We start from the raw sequence: 26,631 nt of genomic DNA, 5'->3' as shown, positions 1-26,631 counted from the left end.
ACCTTTGGCTACGACTGTCGTAGTTCTGGTCTCCAGAGAGCACGGTCGGCGCATCGGATGCATGGTTGCGGCTCGAAACCATGTTGGTTCTTGGCGTCGGGCAGCGCTCTATTGTTTCTTGCGCTCGACAGGGCACAGAAACTCGCGCTGCATTCGGTGGCCATGTGTTGGACGACCGTTGGTGGATCTGGCTATTCGTGATGGAGCTTAGCCGCCGGTGGTCTCCGCGAGGTGCTGATGGCTGTTGCGGGTCTTGGGGCTTCTTTGTCGGTGGCAGCTTTGATGGTGGTGGTGATTGGTGGGCTTGTCGGAGCTTGTGCAAGATGATGTGCGGCTGAGGTGGTGTTGGAGCTTGGGTGAAGACCCTGTCTCGGCTTTTGTGTTGTGACTAGTGATGGCGGCGGCTGTGACCATCATTGACCTTCCTGGAGGTATAACTGTTTTGCTCTTGCACCAATCCCATGCGGATCCGGCCATCACGACCACTTCGTGGGAAACCCTTGATCTTGTGTGACTGTGGCGATGCCTTGGTGCTGTATTCTGCTCAGGGGCTTCGTCTTGGGAGTTCGGCATCGGCAAGCGGGACCGATGGATGACGAGGTTGTGGTGTCTAGGCTTATGTGGCAACGATGATGGAGGTAACCATATTATTGACGCGACAATTCTTGTTGTAGTCGACTCCTCTCTGACGTGTCCGCGGGATTGCCTCAGTTTGTTTTTCACCCTGAAGTCAAAGTTACGGCGGCGGGGCCATGTGGTGTGCATGGTTTGTCCTTCGTAGTTCTCCGTCAAGTTTGGAGTTGCGTCTAGAACTATCGGAGGGCGTGCGAAGCTGTGTCTCCATTGGATTCCACGGCATTCCGTCGATGCTAGTCTTTGGAGGATCTGTTTGCATCCGGTTTTCGTTCGGTTTTGTTTGGGTGTTTACAGATTTAATCCTTCTGATCTACGAGTTTCTTCATCGACGATAGTTGCTGCTCGGGTGTGTTGGTCCAATGGGCATTGGCACGACGACTTCCCGATTGTCAACTACAACAAGATTTTCCAGGCTACAACGAGTAAGGCCAGTGATGGCGACGCGCCTTCGGCTTGCTCGAGTGCTTGTAGTAGTCGCTAGATGGTCCACTGACCTAGTTGTAACTTTTATTACCTCTGTTGTTTTTCGTACTATCATGATTGAAGATGAATGGATCGATAGTTTCTCACGCAAAAAAAGTTTGGAGTTGCGTTGTCTGGTTGCCACAATTACATTTTATGGGAACCTAAAAATAATTACTTTCTATATACTTTGTTTTTTTACTGAATACGTGTGGTATGTATATTAATTATTATATAACATTCTTTTTTCAGGCAGGACCAAAGAACCATTTCACCTCGTGCCATTATTTCCCTCTTGCCCCTGAGCAAATTTTACAGCCCATCTTCTATCGGCCATGTGCCCACGTCCTCCCATCCCTCGCCCCTTTTCCCTCTGATGAAACCTCCCACGACGCATCTTCTCTTCTCGCTTCCTCGCCGCCATGCGCCAACCCCGCTATCAGCCGTCAATCCGCCTGCGTACTTCCACCCTCTAACCCTCGTCGCCCTCCCTAGTCCAGTAATGTCACCCGCTCCCTTCAACTCCCGTATAGGTCTTCGTGGCCCTCAGATCTGGCAGCCCTCAGCCACGACGCTGCCGGATCTGGCCGGCTTGGCCTCGTCGCCCCAACCAATAGGTGCTCGATGCCTCTCCTCAGGACCGCAGCGGTATTCTTCGTCGGCTCTCTATCCCTCCACCTCCTGCGCCTTGTATCGGCCTTCTGCCCTTTCTTGAAGCTCCTCCTCATCCAAGTGGTCACCTGACGTTGCCGAGTGGACCACGCTCACTCGCGCATTCGCCCGCCAGTACTTTGGTCGCCACCTCCTTCGCACAATTCATCGAGCAGGTCATCTGTGTGGCGTATGTGTTCTGTTGTAATGGATGGTGGGCTTTTTTCTGGTGGTTGGGGTGCAGGATTTGCTCGTGTGTTTCAAGTTGAATACTGGGTAGATGGAGGAGATGTGCCACGGCAGGCTACTGTGGTGGTGAGATTCAGGTTGTACATCGAGGCCAATGGCCATGGTTGTTTGCATGTCTGTTTAGGTCTATTTTTTATATGGTTGTTGAAAAACAAAGCCAAGCCTATTAGTTTTGAAAGTAAAGTAAGCCTATGTGTTAAAAATAGTTTCATTAACTAGCGAATGGACATTTGGTGCCAGTGAGGTGAGCTAGCGGACTTGTGTTGATGCATATATGTTTGGCCAAGGCTAGCTAATTGCAGCAGTTGGCACTATAGTACAGAGAAGAGACACTGTGTCAGCGTGTGTAATCATGATCGGGATGTATACTTCATACTACTATATAGCTTAACTAGCAGTCCCTGCCAAACAAACCAATTAACATTGAAGAGGCCCTCCATTCATGGAGTACGTACATTCCTGGTTACTTTTCCTTCAGTTTGGGTTTGTAGATATAATTGTAAGTTTTAAAATCTCGCTTTTGGTTTTCTTCGCAGTATTTTGTAGTTCTGGAACATTTAACTCATGTGCCTAAGGTTGGTGCAGCCACTGTCATGTTAACATCATGTCCCGTGTGTTCTTTCTCAAATATGTAGAGTAGGGGCTTCTTGTTATACATAAATGCACTATGCTATCATGCAGGTCTAAGTCGGGCCTACCTGAAGAGCAAGAATATAAAGCTTTTGAACTTAGGCACATGACTCAAGCCCCCAGAATCCGATGGTCTACTGAGCCAGTTTTATGCTGGGCGAGGAAGGGTGGAACAGTGAACCTTGCCACACAACGGCACCCCCTTCGCCTGATGACCTTTTCCAATCACGATGACCTCCCGTCGCTGCTGAAGGTATTTTGTTTCTTCTCTTTTCATCTGCAGACTGCAGAGTATCTTGTTTGTGTTCAATTCTAATAAAAAACTAGATGTTCTAATCAAAGCAGTACTGCAATCATGCAACATTTACTTGTTGCAGTATTACGTTTATCTGTTTCTGGATGAGATACTTTCAAAGTTGATTTATAGTGACAATGCGAGAGTTGTAGATAATTTTCTGTACTTCCAGTGTACTTGATTATTAATTCTTAGTATAAGAGTATCTAAGGGGCACAATTGGCTTGAACTCATATAAGCAGAGATGTTGCTATAATTAATACAGTCAAATCATTTGCACAGAGAAAAATACTTCAACATTAGACAATATGATTAGACAATATGCCAGGCGTCCTCCTTTCTAGATTTTGGCTTTCCCTGTACTAGCTTTGCTCTTTGGGTCCTCAGCTTTTGAGACCTTGATACTTTTGAGAATGTACGACAAGCTTGGTTTCATTATAGCAATCTTGGTCTAACCATAGCACATGTTTCTGGACATAGGATTGTTACAGTGAATTAGAATAATGTCATGTGCTTTGAATTATATGAATGTTACAAGTAATTCGAAAGCATGATGTGATCTGAACTGCTGCAAACTTATAATGAAACTGAAATCAGTGTGGTTTATTGGTAGATTATTCCTTTTGTACACAGAGCAATGTGTAGTACTGTCTATCATTTGGAGTGTGTTCCTGCTGATTCATATTACCCTGAAAATTGCATGTGAAGGAGCAAAAGATGAATACGTAGTTATATTGTTAGATAGCAGCCAACCAGTCAATTAGAACATCTAAGTTTTTTTAACAGTATCCACAATTAAATTTCAACTGTATTGCATCATATTTAATCCCCCTTACAACTTATCTAATCATTTCTTAGGAATTGGAAACAGTACTCGAGGAATTGTGATATATGGCAAGGGGGGTGATGTCTATGGAAATGATCGTTGAGCGTTATGATACATATGGTGCGAATCTAATGTCTTTCGTCAAGACATGCAACAAAGTGAAGTTATGAAGTTCTGGTCAATTTAGCTTATTCATAATGCTTGGACCATTAGATCTTAGTTACTATTTTGTTTTGCATTTCAAACTTCCTAGATAGATCACAGTGATGAATGTAATTTTGATGCTACTCTTCTGATATTATGAATGGTGTGCTAAATATAATAGTTTATGTTTCTTGGTCGTATGTGGGTTGTGCAATTATGAGATATATTTGAAATGGAAAGCAATCCTTGAAGGGTGACTAATAATGGCCTACCATGGAACAAGCATCACAGCTACACAATATGCCAATGGAAACTTCACACCATTGGTGAATCTATGTATTGAGGGTGTCGTTTGGCCTCTCAACTAAAGGAATCCCCGTAGGGGTTTATACACAGTCAGCGGTCATACTAGTTGACAGTTTGGTCCTCCTCTCGGCTATAATGAACCCCGAGGGTCAAATATATACCGTCAACTATTACAAAAGTCGAAGGCAAGTCATAACTGTCAGAAAATAAATACCCGACGGGGAACCCTCAGCTATAAGCGTCGTCAAGTTTCTGTGAGCCGTCTGGTGACTGAAACATGTCCGACGGCTCACCGTCGGCTAATTACCGTTGAAGAAGGTATTACCCTACAGTACCGTCGGCTATTACGGTAATGGCCGACCAAGCATAGCCAATGGTGTACCGTCGGTTATACAGAAATCCGACGGTGAGCAAAAATATCCGACGGTAATTTGACCCTCGGATATAGTGGGAAATCTAGTAGTGCTGGTGCGGATCATACTCTGGTTGACCTACGAGGTTCAGTAGTAACTTGATCTGAAGTTACATGATCATCATCATTAGCTTCCTCACTAATTGGTGTAGAAGTCACAGGAACAGATTTCTGTGATGAACTACTTTCCAATAAGGGAGCAGGTACAGTTACCTCATCAAGTTCTACTTTCCTCCCACTCACTTCTTTCGAGAGAAACTCCTTCTCTAGAAAGGATCCATTCTTAGCAACGAATGTCTTGCCTTCGGATCTGTGATAGAAGGTGTACCCAACTGTCTCCTTTGGGTATCCTATGAAGACACATTTCTCCGATTTGGGTTTGAGTTTATCAGGATGAAACTTTTTCACATAAGCATTGCAACCCCAAACTTTAAGAAATGACAACTTTGGTTTCTTGCCAAACCACAGTTCATATGTTGTCGTCTCAACGTATTTAGATGGTGCCCTATTTAACGTGAATGCAGCTGTCTCTAATGCATAACCCCAAAACAATAGTGGTAAATCGGTAAGAGACATCATAGATTGCACCATATCTAACAAAGTACGGTTATGATGTTCGGACACACCATTACGCTGTGGTGTTCTAGGTGAAGACCAAACTCGTAACTCGAATATTCTCCTCCATGATCAGATCGTAGAAACTTTATTTTCTTGTTACGATGATTTTCCACTTCACTCTGAAATTATATGAACTTTTCAAATGTCTCAGACTTATGTTTCATCAAGTAGATATACCCATATCTGCTCAAATCATCTGTGAAGGTCAGAAAATAATGATACCCGCCGCGAGCCTCAACACTCATCGGATCGCATACATCAGTATGTATTATTTCTAATAAGTCAGTTGCTCGTTCCATTGTTCCAGAGAACTGAGTCTTAGTCATCTTGCCCATAAGGCAGGGTTCACAAGCATCAAGTGATTCATAATCAAGTGATTCCAAAATCCCATCAGCATGGAGTTTCTTCATGCGCTTTACACCAATATGACCTAAACGGCAGTGCCACAAATAAGTTGCACTATCATTATTAACTTTGCATCTTTTGGCTTCAATATTATGAATATGTGTATCACTACGATCGAGATCCAACAAACCATTTTCATTGGGTGTATGACCATAGAAGGTTTTATTCATGTAAATAGAACAAAAATTATTCTCTAACTTAAATGAATAACCGTATTGCAATAAACATGATCAAATCATATTCATGCTCAACGCAAACACCAAATAACACTTATTCATGTTCAACACTAATCCTGAAAGTATAGGGAGTGTGCGATGATGATCATATCAATCTTGGAACTACTTCCAACACGCATCGTCACCTCGCCCTTAACTAGTTTTTGTTCATTCTGCAACTCCCGTTTCGAGTTACTACTCTTAGCAAATGAACCAGTATCAAATGCCGAGGGGTTGCTATAAACACTAGTAAAGTACACATCAATAACATGTATATCCAATATACCTTTGTTCACTTTGCCATCCTTCTTATCCGCCAAGTATCTAGGGCAGTTCCACTTCCAGTGACCATTTCCTTTGCAGTAGAAGCACTCAGTTTCAGGCTTGGGTCTAGCTTTGGGCTTCTTCATAGGAGCAGCAACTTGCTTGCCGTTCTTTTTGAAGTTCCCCTTCTTCCCTTTGCCCTTTTCTTGAAACTAGTGGTCTTGTCATGGTTTTGTCACGGCAGATGTCCTAGAGAAAGGACTTAGTCATGGAGCCATCGCGACGGGTTAGCTTAAAGGGGTTAAAGCGGACAAGGGACGTAGAGAGTTTATACTGGTTCGGCCCCTTGCGGTGAAGCTAAAGGCCTAATCTAGTTGTTGTGGAATTGCTAGGGTTTCGATGACCAGGGAGCAAATTCGCTGTGCCTGGTTCTCGAGTTGTTGTTTGTTGTCCCTAAGCCGCCGCCGGGTCGTCCCCTTATATACATGGGTTGACGCCCGTCGGTTTACAGGATCCCAAGGCCGGCTCATAATCGTGTCCGGCCCGGTGTCTACTCTTCCTACCTTACAACACAAGTTACATATCAATGTCGGTTTATATCTACAGGCCTTAATCTGCCTTTGGGCCCTGGGCCTTCATAAACCGCCACCGTCTTTGTCTTCATGGGCTTCAAATATGATAACTCATTATGGGGATAACCCGGCCTCTCCAAGCCGGTTTACGCCCAGCAGTAATATCCCCAACATTAGGCCCCAGATTGATTTGAACTGGTTCATGTCAATCTTCAACACTTGAGAAAAATTCTTCCTTCAACATCTTCGCATAAATCTTGTAAACCGCCATGATGTCATCTTCCAGTATCATGATAAACCGCCACGACGTCACCTGTTATTAAAAATTGCATATAACTCACCTTTATTAATGAGCCTCCGACAATCGAGGCGACAGCTCTCACTACAAAAAAAAGACACATCCGTGACATTTTGGGCCAAACGAATTTTTTTCTGTCATACTTATGACACTTCTATGATGATAATTGTGACAAAACACGGTATCATCATAGATGTGGTGGGGTCCTACTTCTATGACAAAAAATCATGACAAAAAATGGGCTTTTCGTCCTGGGCGGGCCGGAGACGTAGCTGCGTGACATTCTTTGGGCCGTCCATGACGGAAAAAACCGTGGTAGAAGCGAGGGCGAGGAAAATATCAGGGTGTTCCCGGTTACGGTGGGTGGTCGGGGCCGAGCGATGCGCGTTTCTCTCGTACACGCACGCGCGTGGGTGCGAGGCGTTGGGCTCTAACTGAACCCGAGCGATTGCACTGCAGGCTACGCGTTACTGAACCCGAGCGATCGATCGATGGCTGTTAACTGAAGCCGATCGAGCGATTCCTTCACTACTGCTGCTAACTGAAGCCGATCGATGCTGCCTCTGGATGAACAGTGAGCGTTGCTGGGGGGGTTTGGATGAACAGTTCCCGGTGGGGGTGGATGAACAGGACCCCGTGGCGTTGCCTCTGGATGAACAGTGAGCGTTGCTGGGGGTTTGGATGAACAGTTCCCGGTGGGGGTGGATGAACAGGACCCCAATCGTTCGAGCCGGTTGGGGCTGGATGAACAGGACCCCGTGGAGGGCAGGATGAACAGTAGATGGTGGAGGGCAGGATGAACATCAGCCCGTGGAGGGGTGGTTGAACAGGATCCCGTGGAGAGGGCTGGTTGAACAGTAGCCGGTGGAGTAGCGCGCGGTGGAGGCTGGATGAACATGAGCCCGTGGATGAACAGTCGCAGGTGGACGCTGGAGGAGGTCGACGGTGGATGAACAGTAGCCCGTGGAGGCTGGAGGGGGTCGACGGTGGAGATGAACAGTATCCCGTGGAGTCCCGTTTTTCGGTACGCCACACCCCTCTCGATGAACAGGACTCCAGTTTGGACCGTAGCGCTCCAACACAAGCCCGTTTCGTCCGTTTTGCGGTACGCCAGACCCCTCCCGATCAACAGGACCCCCGTTTCGACCGTAGGAGGTCTGTTTCCTCCGTTTTGCGGTATGCCAGACCCCTCTCGATGAAAAGGATCCCGTTTCAAACATGGCCGGTCGAACACAAGGCCGTTTCCTCCGTTCTGCGGTACGCCAGGCCTTGTTTCCATCGGCTGTTCTGTCCAAGCCCTCCCGATGAACACGACGACGCATTCCGTTCCAACCCAGCCGGTTGGCTCCCCATGAACACGACGATGACGCTGTTTCTCTGTTTCGACCAGCCATGTACAAGAGCCCTGGCCGTACGTATGCGCGAGTAGGCGTTCGAGACCCTGCCCGTATGTACGTACGTGGCCGTATTTTCTTTCTTGCACACTGGCCGCTGTACGTATGTGTACATGCTACGTGCGCGCCTCTACTGCGACACGTGCGCGCCTCTACATCGACTAGTATGTAAGTACACGTTCGCGACCAGAATGACAACGCTACGTACGCTTCGACCAGGTGGGTCCCGACTGTCAGGCATTTCCTTGGCTGCGAAGATGTAGCAGGTGGGTCCGAGCAGTCTGGGGGGCGAATCATTTTTTTTGCCCGGACACACTTCCTTGCGTGCGAAGATGTAGCTGGTGGGTCCCAGCAGTCAGGGGGAAATTTTTTTTTTGCGAAATACGGTGGCCCGTCCGGTGGGTCCCTGCTGTCAGGTGGAGGAATAATTATTTTGCACGTAATAAGGAGGCACTTGCTGCGGCCGTGGACCCAGCTTTCAGCTTCTCCTCGTACAGTCCATGTCCGATGGAAACCGTTCCTTGACCACGCCGCACCGAGAGCACCAGGGCGGTGGACGACGACGAGGCGTAGGAAGGGGACGACGCGGAGCCGGGGAAGACGCGGCAATGGAAGCCCGCGCGGAGAGGAGTACGAGGGTTCACTAGTTCGACTGCGGTGTGAGGCTTCCGTCGCGGCAGGGCCTGGCCAGCGGTGGGAATAGTAGGGGGCGGTGAGGCCTCCGCGGCAGCACAGCCGGCCATGGGAGGCAGGAGCATGCGGCACGACCGGCGCTGCTTTGGGCGGTTGGAGCAAGAAGAGCAGAGGTTGAAGAAGCACTCCTACGGTCACTGGAGCTAGAATCGTTCATATTGACTAAGTTGACAAAGCCCTCCGTCCCCGTCAACTTAGTAGGCCCACAAGTTAGCCTCCCACTGTGGTGGGTCCTAGCTGGCAGGGGGTATTCATTTTTTGTGCACAATAAGGAGGCACTTCCTTGCGTGCGAAGATATAGTTGGTGGGTCCGACCTGTCAGCGGAGGGAACATTTTTTTCCCAAAATATAGAGGCCCTTCCAGCGGGTCCCAAATGTCAGGTGGAGGAATCATTATTTTGCGCGTAATAAGGAGGCATTTCCTTGTGTGCGGCCGTGGACCCAGCTGTCAGCCTCTCCACGTACAGTCCACTTCCGATGGATGTCGTTCGTTGACCACGTTGACCACGCCGCGCCGAGAGCACCAGGGCGGTGGACGACGGCGAGGCCTACGAAGGGAACGAGGAAGAGCCGGGGAAGACACAGCAGTGGCTGCCCACGCGGAGGAGAGTACGAGGGTTGACTGGTTCGGCTGCCGTCGCCGGAAAATAACAGGAGGTGTAGGTGAGTAGAGGGATAGACAGGCCAGGGATGCGAGTATATGATGGGGCCGTGAGGCCTGCCCGGCAGCACAGCTGGGCCCGGGAGGCGGGAGGAGACGGTTCCAACGGTGCTGGTTTGGGCGGCTGGGGCAGGAAGATCAGAGAGACTGAAGAAGCACGATTGCCGTTAGATTGACATCTAACGGTCTAACGCTAGTAGAGTCGATTGTTGACTAAGTTTATTTTTTGATAAACCTTGTGTACACATGAACTTAGTAGGCCCACAAGTCAGCCTCCAAATCTGTGGCAGACAACATAGAGCCCATTTGCTATTTTTTTAATAATTTGCAGCCCATTTGCTAATTCTTAAGTAATTTATTACAGCCCATTTTCTGCCCAGGACCACGGTCAAAAAGTTCAACCTTATTTTGCATATTTCGGTGGAGTCCGAACCTTTGTAATCCCGAAATGCTAAAATTTTTTTAAGAACTTATTGATTTGCCAAAAAAATTGTTTTGTTTTTGTAAGCAAATAAGACGTGGGACAATTGAGTTGGTTTAAGGGAAAACCAGTGGTAAAAAAATCAGCGCTGGGAGGGAAAACAACAACAAAAATAAGGATGTAAATATGAAAAGTGAATTTTATGTATTTTCAATATAATGATACGTGTATATGAACTAGTAAAACTATAGGTAGAGATTAGAAAACGGATGTAGGACATGCGTTTCAAGAGGAAAATATAAATGGGATGTGTGTTTGATTCCGTAAAAAAAAGTGCCTGCGGATGTTGTAAGACAAAATATAACTAACGCTGGCGGGCCAGAGGCCAGTAGATACCTGCTGGATCTTTGTGCCCCGTTGTCGTCATGGGCTGGGCCTGTTAAAAACAAAACCAAGCCTGGGAAGTCTACATCCCAGTTGAAACTTGCTCGACCTGAAAAAACAATATACGTGCTCAATAAACGAGAGAATTCTGCAAGTACAGACTGATAACTAGGATGCAACAGGGATATTGTTTTTTTCATCGTGATAATAAGAGCATGCACTTGTTTCGAAAAATTTGGAGAACTGGGAATTCGAACGGCAGGTGCTTATGCTACCCATCAAATAAAAATCAGGTGCCTGAAAATTCGTTTCGAAACAAATGAATCAGCTTTATATCCACGTCGACCCTCGGCATGATGGTTGGAAGCAAATGCCAAGTTCATACCAAAAGATCGTTAACAACAATACCAACTTGCGGACGACAAGGTAGTACAAGTACCAATACCAAACTAACTTATAATCTTTTTACTCCTGGCCCTAGTGTTCGTCTGGTAGAAAATCTTGCAGAGGACCAGCTCCCGCTCCTTCTCTTGCTCCAGGTCCCCGAGATGGTACTGGTGCATCACCTAGTTGGTCCTTTGTTGGTCGAAGTTCTTGTTGGTGTGCAGCACCAGAACCTTTTTGCTGCCCATCTGCCGGCCGTTGACCATCACCGGCAAGGTATTGCCGGTGTTGTGCCACATCGCGTGCATGCCACACTCCGACTGTATCTTGCGACGCGTCCACGTGCCCCTTTTGAATGCCCTGGAATTGCGTTGGAAGAAATGCTTGCTTAGGCCACTCAGTGTGATACCTGTAGTATTGTCGAATACAGGTTTTAGTGTATGTAGTTGGCATTTTCATAACATCTTTGGCATGTTGCAGTCACTTGTTTCGCTTTTTATTAACTATCAAATTGTAATTGCTTCACCAGGTCTGCGTCTAAAAAGAAAAATAGAGCTATAAACAAAGGAATATGTTTGTGCAAGTAGACGGCCGATTGGTGTCTTACCTGGAAATTTCTCAGGATGGGTGTAGCATATGCCGTGATCGCTGTCAATGGTTGGTATGAACAAATCGATGAGAGGGTGAGATCTCGCGCTGTCAGCACTCACTTTGGCCTCAAGGTGCTCGATCAGCTCCTGATCCGTGGGATCGCACTTGACGCTAGCCGTCATCACCGACCAATCCTTCTTTGACTTGCATGGGTTAATTCCAGTTATATGGTACTGAATGTATGATCAATCGACTGTTTTAAGTGAATGATGAAAGATTTCGACAGATAAGTGGTGCTCCAAATCGGAAGTCCAGAATACCCGAACACGCCGCCGGGATTCTTGTGTCACCTCACGCGCAGCGTGTTGTCACGTCAATTCAATGTGCGGACATGATGAATAATTTGACCGACGTATACTAGTACTGCTACTGTACTACTTACTAGTCGTATTTAGTGTCACATTTTAACCATAGGTTTAACTAACAAGTACGCACTTGAAGCCTAACTGATATATATATATATATATATATATATATATATATATAGAGGGTGGGACTATTCTGCAACCTCCCTCTAGAGTTCCTAAATAAGCTTATTCAGAAACCACCTCCCCCGACTACCTTGTTTCTTTTCCCGAAGGGGGCGAGCGAGCGAGCGGTGCTCCGGTGCCGCGAGGGAGCGAGCGAGCTCTGGTCTGCCACTGGTTGCTGCGCCGCCGTGCAGGTCCCGAACAAAACCTGGACCGCACCCACCTCTCCCGCTTTGTCTCTCTCTCTCTCCCTCTCTCTCTCAACCCCACAAATTTGTTCCCTCCCGTGCCTGATCCAGATCAATCGATGCGCCGCTCCTGTCCCAGCCTCCTCCCCCGCCGGTGGCCATGCGTGTATCTCCCCAGCCTCCTTCCCCACCCACGGTCGTGCGTCCCTCCCTAAAGCCTCCTTCCCCGCTAGCCGCGGCACGCCGCCCCAGTATCCTTCCCCATTCGGCGGCCTCGAGCACCTCCCCCTCGGCCCTCCGACGACCTCGCGCCCGTCCCCATCCTCCTTCCTTCCGTGTGGCACCGCCCCACCCCCTGTCGACCATCCACCAGGCTCCTATTTCACGCGTGGTGGCCGCGCCAATCTCCCCAGGTACTACAGCAAATTCCCTCCTCCCCGCTCGTTCCACTGCCCCTCTCTCATCAATCTACCTCTGCGCGAGCTGCTCGTGGCTGACTCCTCTATATTCTATGGCGAGAAGTTCAGCTCCCCCTGGCCGCTTGGCGCCTCCCCATGGCCGCATGCCCACCGAGACTAGAGGATTTGCCGTTCTGCAAAAACGGCAGTTAACTCGGGTCGTTGTGTGTAGCTACATGCGAGGAGCAGCCCCTAGCAACGCGTGGTGCCGAGCACGAGCACCTTGGACCTCCCCTGCACCTTCACCCGGGGTGGCAAGCATGAAGGCAGCCGGTGCTACTTTGACGCTACGGTGCAGCTACAGCCTAACTGCACTACTAATTCTTTTAACTGCTCCTAACTTCTAATTTACTGTTAACTACTTAAATGATGTTAACTTCAAATTTGTTGTTAACCGGTGATGTTGCTTGTTGTTAACTGCTCTGCTTTTTTTTTGTTAACTGATGTTCAGGTCAAGGGTGTACGCATGAGCTTGTGTTTGATGTTTCAGCCGTTGTATCTTCTCAAAACTGGTGGTGCGTGCGCTGCTCATAGTGGTGATTAGGAGACTGGGGCAAGGAGCAAAGACATGCAGAGACAACAGTTAACTTCAGTTAAGTTTTTTACATTCGTGAAGATTACAAAGATGGGAAAAAAGAACAGTTAACTTCAATAACTTACTTTTATTAAAGTTCTGTAGTTTTTAACGCGGTTCAGGTAACTTCCCATTTTTTGATTGGTTCAGTTAACTTGTTTAGCTTTTATCGCCACCACTAAATCTACTACGAACGCGACTTGCTTGTGGTGGTCTTGGTTGAGAATAAACAAGTGTGCAGAGGGTGAGAGGGAAATAACAAGGTTGTAGGAGCTCATGCTACATGTGTTCGAAGCTACATGGAGAAGTGGTTCTTCTCTGCCCTGGTTTCCTACCCCGTCTCCTGGTGTGCACTATGCTCCATCGACGGCAGCGCCCGCTCCATGCCGCCCCCGACTGCAGTTAACTTCGAGCGCACTGTGCTGCCCGTCCCAAGATCCCGCTTCAATGAGACTACATGGGAGATGGGAGAGGGCCGGTGGTGCCTGCAAATTCGCTGCACAGTAATATACTAGGTGTGGATGCAGTTAGCTCGTCCCTCGTGTAGTAAGAGCAAAACATAGTGCGTTTCTGCAGTTATCTGTACTCAAACTTAATAATTAACTTTTTGAGATGTGACAGTTCTTTTGCACTTATTTATGAAAAAAATACACATAAATTATTTCAGTTAACTATGCAATTTGTAGCAGTTATCTGAAGCTGATGAGAACCCTTGTTCGATGGTGATCGATCACCTCCCTCAAGATTGAGTGAGGTTAAGCTAGTTAGCCCGACTCGATTAAATTGGTTCGATCCAGCCTAACAGCTAGTGCGTTCATGTTGGTTCTAGTACGTACCACCACTCCCTGGAAGATGGATGAATGGATGGATGGCCAAAGCTAGCCTGTGTTTCACGGGAGCATACTATGATGGAATTTTTGTGAAGCATCAGTACTAGCTCATGGATGTCACCTCCTGTTTTCTCTTTTGTTCTCTGTCTCATTTTAGTTTACACTGCTAACTGCATGCTGCCGACTGTGCTAGCTGCTTCTGCTTTTTTTAGAAACAACATGCTACTGCTTTTATTTGTGGTCGTCACTGGTACTGCTTCTGCTTCTCTTTTGTTTCATTGTCTTCTTTCTTTTGACTTTATTCTTTGCCTCGCGAGAATAACAATTAGCATCTTTAGTCGGGCAGTTAACTTGTTCTTAAATGTAGCAGTCCCAGAAGTTAGCTATTTTGGGCCCAGCAGTTAGCATGACCCAGACGAAAAAATTATAAAATAAAAAAATTAGTACCTTCAGTCCGACAGTTAAATGGTAGCTAACTGCCGCAGTCGCGACAGTTAGCTATTTCAGTGTCGGCAGTTAGTTTGACCCGGGGGAAAAATGAAAGAAAGAAAAAAAATAGTGTCTTAAGTCCCGGCAGTTAGCTTTGTCAACATATGTCAGTTAGAAATTCCGGTTGGGCAGTTAACTTGTTCTTAAATGCAGCAGTCCCAGAAGTTAGCTATTTTGGGCCCAGCAGTTAGCATGACCCAGACGAAAAACTTATAGAAGAAAAAAATTAGTACCTTCAATCCGGCAGTTAGATGGTAGCTAACTGCCGCAGTCGCGACAGTTAGCTATTTCGCGACAGTTAGCTATTTCAGTGTCGGCCGTTAGCTTGACCCGGGAAAAAAATGAAAGAAAGAAAAAATAGTGTCTTAAGTCCCGGCAGTTAGCTTTGTCAACATATGTCAGTTAGCTATTCTGGTCGGGCCTTAGCGTGTACTGTAGCAGTTCGGGGAAAAATGAAAACATGTTATATATGCCAAAGTTCGGGCTAATCGGTACCTTTCTAACGGTATATCATACGCATCATTCCGACAAAAGCTTTGCAAATTCCTTCCACAAAAACATTGAAAATTCGTTAGATGGATTTTTAGTTTTTTAATTTTGTTTAAAAACCTGATCGATTTTGGGAAAATGATCAACATGAATTTTTTGCTCCTTCTCAATAGCTATCAAACGGTATATCATCAGCATAAATCCGATTAACGGTTCAATAATTACGACCCATAAACAGTGCGAAAAACGACGCCAGAAACAGTCCGCGTGATAGTTAACTAGTATAGTTCGCACAGTTAGCAGTCTGTTCTCGTGCAGTTAGGAACGGTTTCTAAATAGCTTATTCAGGTATGGGTTGCAGAATAGCTGGGATGTGTGTGTGTGTCTATATATATATATATATATATATATATATATATATATATATATATATATATATATATATATATATATATACATCATCTCCATCATCATTATCAGTACATCCTGCGCATGTGAGTTAGGATGCACTTGATCCCAGAAAGGTATCTATCCTTCAAACCAGAGGAGTGCTTCAAACTAATAAAAGTCCAACAAAAGAGGGTCGTGCTACAGCAGCAGAATACATGGCTCAGTCTACATATCAGTACGAATCAAGTTGTGCATATTTGCTGTTGGCATTAACCACATCGCCGCATGTCGGGTTTGCAAAAGCCATCCATCGCATGGAAGCTTGATGCCTTTCACACACTGAAGATTATCTCGCAACAAGCTGTGTCGACGAATCTCTGGATATGGTGATTCATGAAACCCATGGTATGATGTGTAAACACAGTCCCCCCTAGCGAATGGAAGTTGCATAGCACGGTAATCATCGCCGGTGATATGATCGATGATTGGTTGGATGATCGGATAATTGAGCCCGAGGAACATGGAGTGATTGCCGAGGTTGTAAACCCGCCTCCAGTTGAATACGCCTGGCCCAACGGAGCTGTCATCTTTCTCGAACACGAAGCAGTCATAGCCATCAATGTCACGAACGCCCCAGGCATTGCACTGCATGTGGTTTGATGAAATGGTGTGGTCAATTTGTTACGTGAAAATGAGCATCAAATGACCACCGTCAGCTGAACGAGCGATAAACCACCACCCATCGGCTGGTATGATTCCAAGTCCTGGAATCATGAAGGCCAGCGCATTTGCGTCTGCTGCAACAATTCAAATTGGAGACCAAAAGGACAAAAATAAACAATCATGTTCAGAGTATGTGTGGAATTAAGATTATTATAACAGTGACACATATCATAGACAGAGAATTGCAATGCCGTGGTCATAATCATACCCCAAGTTAAAAAAAAATAAGCCAATGGCTTTCATATTCTAGCAATATATCATGGTTCAAACATCATGACATCATGTAACAATGAGAGGAAAACAGATATGACAGGGCCTACTCATATTCTACCATAGCACTTACTACAGTTATCATATCAACTCTAAGCAATAACATGCGTTGTTATAAAAATCCTGGAAATGAGAGTAACATATAGCAATCATGAGGTTATACTCATAATATCTATTCTAACAATCATTAGATACCAATTGTTCTCATATCAACTCTAACAATAACATGTGTGGTCATAAAAATCTAGGAAATGAGAGGAACATATAGCAATGATGTGGTTATAGACATACTATATATTCTAAATTTGTAACAATGAACATGCAGTCGTATTCTTAAGGTAAAGATGAGATGAGATAGAACAATTACACGACGATAGATTCCACCAGTATAGGCAGCCAATCTGTGCGTCGACCACATAAACGATGCCATCGTCCACTACAACATCAGACAGAAGTGTTGGGTGAAGAGGATCGACGATGAGCCATAACCATGTATGGCGACCGGATTCCAGATAGACTAATCCCATGTTGAACACGGCAATGAGCTTGTAATCCATGTAGCCTTCTGATGGTGTGGGCACTTTGCAGATTACAACCTTCAGCCAAAAGCTCGACGCGTCTCGCGCGTAGTAGGCAGGAGTGTCCGGCGGGCCGCGAGGCTCGATGGCGGCGGTATCCAAAGATGGAAGGGTGATCTCTCGCTGGGTGTAGATATCCACGAGACGCCACGGACTACCGGATTGGTGGATGAGGACGATCCAGTTGGCCTTCATGCCCGCCCAGTAGTGGCCACGCATGAAGGGCAGGTGGACGGGTAGTGGTAGCATGTCGAGGGGCACCATGGCAACCTCCGTAGGATCGTCAAGTCGGTGTCTGGGCCACCTGCGAGGATTGGGCATCAGCAAGCAGGGTGTCTTGAAAAGAGCCGGCCGGTTGCAGATGAGTAGACGATACAAAGACACCGAGCATGCGGCCAGACGGACGATGCTGAGTAGGTCCATATGATTACAGATTTGCTCCAAGAGAACATCGGGGAGGGAATTCCAATTGCGTCTCTGCGTGTCAGTCGGTTCTGCCATTGGGGTTTTCGGTGCCTGCGAGCCAGCGGGGAAGTGGATTCGGGCGGGTGAGTGAAGAAGCTTCTCCTCGTGTGGTCGAGCAGTGAGCGGGGGGATATGGTACGCGCGAGCTACCAAGGGGAAATGGTGTGCGGCCGACGATGGGGAAGAGAGGAGGAAGAAGAAGAGAGGAGGAAGAAGAGTGGAAGACGGGGAAGAAAGTGCATTAAATCTCAATTCTACTACTACTACCAGGATATACCGTCCTTCGGATTGTAAATAGTTACACCGATGACATGTGGGTCTACCACAAGAGGGCCCATATGTCAGTTAATGGAGGACAGAAGCGTGCTCTACTGGCAAACATGATGGCAGTACTGGGTAAGGCTGATTTAGTAACACCAACACGCTGGTTCAGCTTATTAATTAAGTGCCCCATCTGCTGCAGCGTGTATTGTCACTTCACTGGGAAGACTAGTTGAATAGTTCTCTCTGACCGAGATGGGGAATAATGGATCGCGAAGACTTCCTTTCTACATTATCCCTATGCCTCTACGCTCACTTCAGTCATTTTGCTCCGTACGTAGTCACTTGTTGAAATCTCTAGAAAGACAAATACTCCGTATTTGGGAACAAAGGGAGGATTTTACTCCGTATTTGGGAACAGAGGGAGTATCACCATATGGAGGGAATAGAGGAAGCTTGAAATATGAACATGTTAATGGGAGGGAGTAAGCCCCATGCATGCATGCATGCATGCAACATGCAACACTCACACATACACATGGACGCACGCAACACTCACGCACCCATGCGGCACACAACACACGACGCAACACACACGCTCACGCTCAAGTGCTCAACCTACTCCCTACGTTCGTGAAAGACTGTACATTTAGAGATTTACACATTGACCAGGGCATAATTAACGCCCAAAAGTTATGTGTGCATGCGACCATTGAGAGAAGAAGATTAAATAAAGGTCGTTGCATGCTGTAATTAAGGATAGACGTGTAGCCTATACCTAGAGCACAAGTTGGTGCATTAGTCAATCAATATCGATTTAGATTAAAGGCTAAACGCATTGGAAGTGTAGATGTACTACACTCTTTGTTTTTTAGCTGATTTCTTTGCTTTGCCAACTGACAGGTGGGACCCAGAAACTAGGTGACAATTTAACCAGTCAACAAAGTGCCACGTCGACTATGTGGCCGGTCAGTAGGGTGCAATACGGTGCTCTACGATGAGCTAGTGATCGTATAATCACCGCAAAACTATATATAGTGACCGTAAAGAGCGTATTGTTACATACGTTGACCGCCAGTGTATTTTTCTCATTTCAAATTAAGCCAGATTAACCGGAAAGGACGCAGTATGGACTAGTACTAGTACTGCTTTGATGTGTCCGTCAACTCGCTGAACAAGGAGAAGCTTTCTTACTACGCCTCTCCCTCGCCCACGCGCGCGGTGGTTCGCAGGACGAGGAGAGGGTTTTGACTACAGCGCGCCCTCTCCCTCTCCCTCGCCCTCGCCCTCGCGGTGGACGTGCAGTAGTTCAATCGGTGTCAGATTGCCAGAAGCATAATGTGTACCATAGTATCATCATTGTTGGACCTTCCGAAGAGGCGCAGAGCCAAGTGCAAGGTTCACACGAGTACGAACTGTTGAACCTCCCGAAGAGGCAAAGAGCCAAGCGCAAGGTTTTATAGGAGTTGTCGTCCTAGTAGGAGCGTAGTACAACTATAGCGAAGGATGCTACTGTATGATGCCGCCACGTCACATATATCCAAAGCTGTGCCACCTTTTTTTCTCAAAGAGCGTGTTGGAGCCCGTGCAACAACCACACAAGTTGCACATACACATAACACATTTACTAGTAATAAATTCTAAAGGACAAATGCCAGTATGCCACACAAGTTCATCTCCAATTCATGTGATAAATTTGTGCACGACTAGTCTACCTATATTCACGGCGCTATCGTTCACAATTTACCGTACTCCACTTACACGTTATAGATGGGCTACATGTCCTCCTCCAGGTTCCAGTCCCAGGTGTTCTTCGTGGATGGCACGATCCATAGCGGAGGGCAACGGGAATCATTGTTGCAGCTTTCTAGTCCGGTTCCACACGATGGAGACTCATCCAAGCTGAAGCGGCATAAATCAGGGATAGCGTGTCCCAGCATGTCGTTCATCCGGCGGTGCGCACGGAAGACACAACCATGCTTCATGAACGGCAGGCCTTCTGTGTCGTGCACGGAAGGTGGCATCCGCTTCACAATGGGGTAGCTGTCCCCAATGAAAAGCGAGTACTCTCCAAGAGTGTTCCTCGGCACCCACGTAGCATCACGGGGGTCGAACTCGGCGCCGTTCATCTGGAACACGCTGCATCTCATATCTGGACACATGGTGACATACATAGTCAAGGTCCATGCATAATAATGTTGTGCTCAAATATGGCGGTCAGTAATACTGTGCAGCAAATAGTACTACTCCGGTATAGAGGAAGTAAAATAACCGGCTTATTATATATAGCCACTGTTGGCTACATGGATGAGATAGTAAGACATGGAAAAACAAAAATGGTGGCAGCTAGTGGGTTCAAGTCTTCAAGGGCCTAGCTAGCTATACGCGTCCTCCAAGGTAAAAAGTACTCCTACTAGTACGTAAGTAGAGTACTAGTACAACAATGAAAGAGAAGGCGAGAGGGTTAAAAATGGAATACCTGGGTAGATGGTGACGGTCTGATCGTGGTAGATTGTGTGACCATGTTGCACATCAGTGGTACCATGGGTAACGACTGCTAAGATAGTTGATCCCAATATGCCAAAGTCAGCTACAACGTTCCAGGTTAGACCAAATCGCGGATGCAAATGCACATCCACGATCGGCGATCTTATTTTGATCGCGGGATGACTGGTCCCTGCAAAATAATGGAGTACCGTTAGGGATGCCAATGATGGTTTGTGCATTCCGTTTGTAATCTCCCGTACCGTAGGATGGCAACCAGATGAAACAAGTCCCCTGGCTTGTCACCGCGAAGATGCGGCCTAGATGGCGCACGGCGTCTTCGAACGTGTAGGGGTACAAATCTGCCGCCGCCAACATGCGCCAGCCTCTGCCGTTACTGCCTCTTGCATTGATGGCAATCCTTATGTCGAACACCGCGATGAGATAGTAATCGACGTAGCCGCGTCGCTTTGTCGGCGGGTCCGCAATTGCTATCTTCTTCAATCTCATCTAGGCATCATCATACGTATTCAAGCCCAGCCAGTCCGGAAGGCCGATCCCAATGGTGGAGAAGGGGTCTACCGGAACGGCCGCACTGCTGTGGATGTTGTGCAAAATGATGGTGGTATCCGGCTGGAGGTATGCAAGCCAATCTTTGTTGGCACCGACCCAGACCTATATATAAGATGGTGGGCAGCGGAGAAATTACGGGATGGAAATGGAATAACTAAGTACTACATGATCAAACTCCATTACTGACCCGCTCATCGGACAAAATCCGACTACCTCTCAACGTCGGCAACTCTAGCGGAGTCAACGTGCAACCATGGCCAGGGAGCGGTGGACTGTTTGAAGGATTGTCCCATAGAAGAACCTTCTCCTCGAGGATGCATGGAAGACCAACAAGCATGGCCTTTTCCCAAGCCATTTTAAGCACCATCTTGAAATAGTTGGTGCAGGAAGCACCGAGTTTGTAGCGGTGAGGACGTCAGAGCGGCGTGCGATTTCTCCCAGAGGATCGTCGTCCAAGGTCTCCCAGCCCCGACGAGGAGGAGAACCGCCTGGCGAATCCATGGGAGCAGCGACGAACTGCCTTCTCTTCGGGGGGAGGGGAACTGGCGAGGAGGAGATAAGAGCGTACTAACCGCAGGGCCTCGTCCCTTCCAACTGTAGATCGTTCCTTCCAACTGTAGCGAAGGGGTGAGGCTATTATTTACTAATAGTACTAGCATTATGGGACGTTATGGGATTGCATTATACTGTAAATAATAGCACTAGTAAGAAAATTTTGGCACTAGCTAGTAGTTTTTGGCGTGGATTAAGAAATTTTGGGTATGTTTTTGCTATTTTTTGTACACGCCAACTAGTGTCAAAAAACGTCTTACATTATGTGACGGAGGAGTACGTACTCGTACTGTAGCAGTACTAGTACTACTTTCTCAACTAGTAGTGCGAGGGTACTACTAGTGCTATGTACTATACTTCTAGTATAGTGCACCAGTTTTGAACTCTTGAATCTCAGGGCCAAGGAGCTACAGTTGGAAGTGGAGGGTACTACTGTTCTCTAGAACCATCGCTGTACTATCAATGCAGGGAAATTACACCTGCGTAGTGGCCTAGTGGGTACTCTCGGTGCTCTATTCAGCCGCTCCTCTCACGTAGCTGGCCTACTCAGCCGCTCCTCTCACACACACACTAGCAGCCTGTTTATCAGCGACGATTACAGCGGGGCCAGAACATTTGAGTTATTTGATACAGCCAGACTAGGCTTTTCGCTTCCATTTGTGGAGGTGTAATGGATCTCGTCGAACTTTGTTAGTAGTTCCTTCTTTATGAATGAGATCAAGCAAAGCTTTTGCTTCCGTTTCAAAAAAAACACGTCAAGAGGAATTTCTTTTATAGTAGAGCCGATAATGGAGCGAAGTCCATGCGTGCAACGCCACAAGCTACAGAGTAGTAGTAGAGCACTTTACGTACAAAGCCATATTGCACAGTTCCCAATGCCCCGCCAGGCTTTTCCGGCTCCTCGGGCTTAATTGGGAGGCGCTAGTTTAAACATGCTACTAGCTGATGAGGAAGCTGCAAGCGAGGTGCGGCAAGGGCGAGCACGCGAGCCACGAGATGCTTGGAAGGAAAACCCGTTCACATGGCTAGGCTATCCAGTGCACCTAAATTGTGGTGCCGCACGTCCGTTTGACTTCAAAACTCAAACTACCCGTGTAAAATATTGGCTCGCTGCGAAGTTACTATTTTAAAAAAAGGCCGTCGTGCGTTCGGCCGGGATCGAACCCACAAAACGAGGTATACACTCCCGCGACCACTAGTAGTACTCGTTGGATTACAACGTAGCCTAGAATCGCCTTTTGTCGCTAGTAGTACATTGTTCCTTACAAGAAACCCCTAATAATGCAAGAAACCACTAATAATGCCAAGAAACTACTACCACTTGCATACGTGGCAGACTTAAGATAAGACTACCTTATGAACCATTGTACATGCTCTTACCAACCTGCCCTACCAAGAAACGACTAATCTACAAAGTGCTGTTATAGGCACGTTTCAACCCATGGCCCTGTTTGGATACATTTGTTGTCAATCTAACCCTTCCATCCAAACACCACTTTGGTTAGAGTTAGTTCAGGGTTAGAATCTAACCTCTGACTTAGAGTATCCAAACAGGGCCCGTGTCGCCCATTAAGTCAACGCCTTCTATTCGACCGGGCGTTATGACTTGTGGGACCTATATGTCAGTCTGCACAAATATCCCCGAGTGACCTCCTACCTCCGGCCCGTCCACCTAGTCATCCTCGGCCATGGGACGCAGCTACCGCCGCCGGCAGAAGGCGAGGTCAAAACCGCCGGCGGTGCGGATCCCATCTTGCGGCAGCCCGGATGCCAGCTCCGTCCGGCGCTCGCGGCCGCTAGCTAGCCAAGATAGCTCCGTTCAGCTGCTTGTCTGCAAGGTTTGCTTGCTATATTAGCACGGCGGCGCGGCGGCTTGCTCGCGCGCGCCGCGCTAAGGCCAACCATCTGGCTCGAGCGAAGGCCAGCGCGGCGGCTTGCTCGCTCGTGAGTCACGCTCGGGCTAGCCTGCCAACCCGTGCGAAGGCCAGCGCGGCGTCCGGCGCGTCCGGCGGAGCGACGGCCAACTCGCTCATCACCGGCGCCACCGACGAACACACATCAGCACTGTTTGAAGTAATGTTCAGAAAAAATAATGATTTGAGGGGGAATAACAGGATAGAAGGTCAGATGTGGGTCCCTCGTGTCAACGGTCAAACAAAATGTGTTGGTTTAAGCTGCCTCGTCAGCACGGTCGTGTGGGCCAACCGTGTCGTAAATGGGTTTAAACTAACCTAATCGGTAGGTAGTAGTTTTTGGCGTGGATTAAGAAATTTTGGGTATGTTTTTGCTATTTTTTGTACAATAGATTCTTCCTAGGGCTGGTTGAAAGTGGTAGTTTTTTGTTAAATACCCTACATATTGTAAGTAGGAGTGAAAGTTAAGCTTTGGAACCCAATAAGCAAGGCTAGTTACATAGTGCATATGTGTACATGATTGAAAGTAAATATCAACCATGAGTGACTAATATCTTGATGGAAAACTCAAAACTATGGAATAATAGGGAAAATTTTGCATGGTTGGAAATACTAGCAATGTTCATGTGCGTTGCAACGAATCATAATTAGAATAATACTTATTCACAAACTTGATACAAAACACTCTAATTTTGATATACATATATCACTAGAGATATATTATGTTTCAATTAGAATATATTCCTTGGGCTGTTTTGGTGAGGTCAGGGAGGGATGTGGTTGGTTTTAAGATACTAATTATGGGTTTTTCTGCAAATTGGTAGACAAGTGGGATGTTTGTGAGAAAAGGCAACAACTTACCTCATAGTCGTTAGATGTAGATCTAATGGTCACAAACGACGGATGACAGACACACCATCATCACCAACTTAGTCTTCTGTAGGAGTACTAGCAAGATCCGTGCATTGCACGGAACATCAAGATGCATTTTTTTAATAAAAACACTCGTTGTGATTGACCCATGCGGGAGTAATCCCATGTGTATAAACTAATGATATCTCAAGAAATAGGAGATAAGGTGAAGAGGAGTGGGGCGTGGTGGTGATCGGTAGTCGGACTGAGCGGAGGCATGGGGATTGATGACGCCGGCAACGGCCACCAGGCCAGTTTGTTCCAGAGGCTTCCTTTCTTAATTGCTCAACAATGAGGTTGTTGGAGATAAGGATGAACGAGGGAAGGCCTTGTCTGCAAATGTGGAGAGGGGTGCGGGTTTCTTTTAGTTTAATTTCCATCAGTCAGATATAGATCGGACGGTCTATATTGCAAGATGGCACGCGTACCATCATCACCAACTCGGTTTTTTATAAGAGAAGAAATATAAGTATGGAGATACAAACGTATTATCGATACTTGTTTCCGTAAACTAGCATCTACATTATATTCAACGCCTCAGCATGTGAGGCCTTAGCACAATGACTTCTCGACTGTGTAAAACAAAGCTTTCCCGTCGCCGATAAGGAGGGGGTGACGGCGGCGCGCTTTTTGGCTTGCTCTAGTCCTAGTAGTCATACTAGGTGGTCTAAGCATGTGTAGATTTATTTTTTTTCACGTCTCGTGTTCACCGTACTGCCACGACTGTTGATGAATAGACGGTAAGTTATTCACGGGGAAACCCTTGTTGAGCGTGTTTCCGAGAGAGAGAGAGAGAGACATTGTGCGTGTGTGATATGTCTAGAGACTGAGGCAATGATAACAGATTCTTTGTGTCTATGTGTGTGGAGGATAGAGAGAGACATGTACATGGGGCTTTGTGTTGACGTGGAGACACATATACATAATTAGAGAGTGAGTGTGCGAGATACACATGCGGACATGGGGACAGATGAGGATCTAGATTAATGGGTGTTCGTGCGTGTCTGTGTGTGTTTGTGTGCGCGTTTGTGTGTGAGAGGGAGTGTGTGTATGTGGAGTAGAGAGACCACTAATGATGTAAACCTAGTATAAGGGAAGGGGGAATGGTGTGGCATGTGTAGTAGCGGGATAGCATGGGTGCGGGCGGGGGGAGCAGACTATTTGGAAGAGACATCGATTGTGTGTGGGAGAGGGGTGTGAGAGCGAGAGAGAGAGAGCTAGCGACAGAGAGAGAGAGAGAGAGGAAGAGAGGGGGCGAGAGAGGGGGCGTTTGTGTCCATAAATGGCGTATAGATAGGGAGACAATGTTGATGTTGTTTGAAATTGGCCTATGTACGGAGACGGAAGGGAAGCGAGTCATCGTGTGTGTGATAGGGACTTCATGAGAGATCTAGAATAGATGGTGTAGAGAACAATGTGCGAGATCGAGAACGATGATACATTAGGGAGCTATGGAAAGGGTCACGACATATATGTATACAGGGAGGAGCTGGGGTGGGTCCGCATGTGGGAGAGATAGAAAGAGGAGAGTGGCGCACAAGGAGAAAAAGCGTGCTTGTTTTGCAGTGGGGGTGGTGTGTGAGGTGAGTGTGCGAGAACCACATAACTAGGGAGATAGACGTTTGGGGGCGATGATTTGTGTGTATGGGAAAGATACACTCTACATAGTGTGTGTGCTTGGGAAAGAGAGATGCCGGGAGACCTAGCTAGAGAGTGGGGGAAGAGATGTGTGCATGCCCAAGAGATAAAGTGATAGAGACCTATATTGGGGTCCGGACTTTAGAAGAGAGAGGGGTGTTAATGTGCTCGTGTGTTGGTGTTTGGGGGAGAGAACGACTTCTGTGTGTGGGGGGGGGGGCGACGAGGGGGGGGGGGTTGCTTCAGATAAAGAGTGAGGTGTCTATATTTGAGGGACTTTAGCGTAATTGAGATATACATGGTCAATAGTGTGTGCACTCAAGGTTGATCAATTTGTTTCACAGTTTGGACTATGAGATAACGTTACTTTTGAACATGCGTGATATACTTTGATGTACCAGAATTACAAACCTAAGTTGGAATTCGACTCCATCAGTAGCTTTTGTAATTCATTTAAATGGAGGTACATTTTTAAGCCGGGATTTCGTGATTTCAAATTCATATATCAAACCTAGAGATATACACATACGGGCATGTTCAAACTTTATAATCATCCACTTTATTCATACACATACACATCTTTTGCTTTTGTCATCATATTTAGGATAAACACATTTGGAATTTCATTTGAATTGGACCATATGATGGTATTTGCTTGTAGTAGCTCAATGATCCATATTTGAATTGAATGGACAATCTAAGTTTCGAGTTGGAGACATTGATTTTCAAAACTTGCACTTTTTTTGCGTGCAAAACAAATAAATTCTCGGCCATGATATCATAGTCGGCTGTACAAGAGCATC

The 26,631-nt window shown here is 46.8% G+C and overlaps 2 long non-coding RNA genes across 2 annotated transcripts; both read left to right on the top strand.

Annotated features, from left to right (window-relative positions):
- The first annotated feature begins 1,457 nt into the window (after positions 1–1,457).
- LOC120975439 (uncharacterized) lies at positions 1,458–4,063 on the top strand. Its single transcript, XR_005771202.3, has 3 exons — positions 1,458–2,075; positions 2,680–2,881; positions 3,782–4,063. It is a non-coding gene; the product is annotated as an uncharacterized lncRNA (long non-coding RNA).
- Positions 4,064–12,126: 8,063 nt separating this feature from the next.
- On the top strand, positions 12,127–13,928 carry LOC141042328 (uncharacterized). Its single transcript, XR_012204630.1, has 3 exons — positions 12,127–12,642; positions 12,752–12,979; positions 13,139–13,928. It is a non-coding gene; the product is annotated as an uncharacterized lncRNA (long non-coding RNA).
- Positions 13,929–26,631: the final 12,703 nt, after the last annotated feature.

The sequence above is a fragment of the Aegilops tauschii genome, chromosome 3 (genome assembly GCF_002575655.3).
Source record: "Aegilops tauschii subsp. strangulata cultivar AL8/78 chromosome 3, Aet v6.0, whole genome shotgun sequence".
Lineage (NCBI taxonomy): Eukaryota > Viridiplantae > Streptophyta > Magnoliopsida > Poales > Poaceae > Aegilops > Aegilops tauschii.
Note: the sequence above shows the minus strand (reverse complement) of the source record. Positions and strands in the feature narration are given on the sequence as shown.